The sequence below is a fragment of the Triticum aestivum genome, unplaced genomic scaffold (genome assembly GCF_018294505.1).
Source record: "Triticum aestivum cultivar Chinese Spring unplaced genomic scaffold, IWGSC CS RefSeq v2.1 scaffold167506, whole genome shotgun sequence".
Taxonomy (NCBI): Eukaryota; Viridiplantae; Streptophyta; class Magnoliopsida; order Poales; family Poaceae; genus Triticum; species Triticum aestivum.
Window position 1 is genome coordinate 1 of NW_025267934.1, and position 1,466 is coordinate 1,466.

Consider the following 1,466-nt stretch of genomic DNA (forward strand, 5'->3'; position numbering starts at 1 on the left):
ACGTGCTAAACATACGTCGCGCTCGTGCGTTTTGTTTTGCACGCGGTGCAAAAAAATTAAAAAGGGAATGCAACACGAGGACTTCCCAGGAGGTCACCCATCCTAGTACTACTCTCGCCCAAGCACGCTTAACTTCGGAGTTCTGATGGGATCCGGTGCTTTAGTGCTGGTATTATCGCATCCGACATGTTGCCCCCGTCTTCGTCCCTTATGCTTGCCCCTCCCAGCTCCACTACACACACGATTGCACATTCCTTTGGCCGCTCCCGCTCAACTACGGAGACGAGTTTTACCACGGTTCAACTGCACCAGTGCCTATTTACCATGGTTTCGACCCCTTTCAGAACACGCTTGCCGCCGCTAGACGCGTGAATAATGAGCAGCGAGCTAAAACTTACCGTAAACGTGCAAAATAATAAAACGTGCTAAACATACGTCGCGCTCGTGCGTTTTGTTTTGCACGCGGTGCAAAAAAATTAAAAAGGGAAGCACGCGGTGCAAAAAAATTAAAAAGGGAATGCAACACGAGGACTTCCCAGGAGGTCACCCATCCTAGTACTACTCTCGCTCAAGCACGCTTAACTTCGGAGTTCTGATGGGATCCGGTGCTTTAGTGCTGGTATGATCGCATCCGACATGTTACCCCCGTCTTCGTCCCTTATGCTTGCCCCTCCCAGCTCCACTACACACACGATTGCACATTCCTTTGGCCGCTCCCGCTCAACTACGGAGATGAGTTTTACCACGGTTCAACTGCACCAGTGCCTATTTACCATGGTTTCGACCCCTTTCAGAACACGCTTGCCGCCGCTAGACGCGTGAATAATGAGCAGCGAGCTAAAACTTACCGTAAACGTGCAAAATAATAAAACGTGCTAAACATACGTTGCGCTCGTGCGTTTTGTTTTGCACGCGGTGCAAAAAAATTAAAAAGGGAATGCAACACGAGGACTTCCCAGGAGGTCACCCATCCTAGTACTACTCTCGCCCAAGCACGCTTAACTTCGGAGTTCTGATGGGATCCGGTGCTTTAGTGCTGGTATGATCGCATCCGACATGTTGCCCCCGTCTTCGTCCCTTATGCTTGCCCCTCCCAGCTCCACTACACACACGATTGCACATTCCTTTGGCCGCTCCCGCTCAACTACGGAGACGAGTTTTACCACGGTTCAACTGCACCAGTGCCTATTTACCATGGTTTCGACCCCTTTCAGAACACGCTTGCCGCCGCTAGACGCGTGAATAATGAGCAGCGAGCTAAAACTTACCGTAAACGTGCAAAATAATAAAACGTGCTAAACATACGTCGCGCTCGTGCATTTTGTTTTGCACGCGGTGCAAAAAAATTAAAAAGGGAATGCAACACGAGGACTTCCCAGGAGGTCACCCATCCTAGTACTACTCTCGCCCAAGCACGCTTAACTTCGGAGTTCTGATGGGATCCGGTGCTTTAGTGCTGGTATGAT

At 50.1% G+C, this 1,466-nt stretch overlaps 3 non-coding genes and 1 pseudogene across 3 annotated transcripts; all 4 read right to left on the minus strand.

Moving 5' to 3' along the window:
* Window positions 1-64: 64 nt before the first annotated feature.
* LOC123178054 (5S ribosomal RNA) lies at window positions 65-183 on the minus strand. The gene has a single exon (XR_006489293.1). It is a non-coding gene; the product is annotated as a 5S ribosomal RNA (ribosomal RNA).
* A 331-nt stretch (window positions 184-514) lies between these two features.
* Window positions 515-633, minus strand: LOC123178055 (5S ribosomal RNA). Its single transcript, XR_006489294.1, has one exon. It is a non-coding gene; the product is annotated as a 5S ribosomal RNA (ribosomal RNA).
* Window positions 634-934: 301 nt separating this feature from the next.
* LOC123178053 (5S ribosomal RNA) lies at window positions 935-1,053 on the minus strand. Its single transcript, XR_006489292.1, has one exon. It is a non-coding gene; the product is annotated as a 5S ribosomal RNA (ribosomal RNA).
* Window positions 1,054-1,354: 301 nt separating this feature from the next.
* Window positions 1,355-1,466, minus strand: LOC123178056 (uncharacterized; annotated as a pseudogene).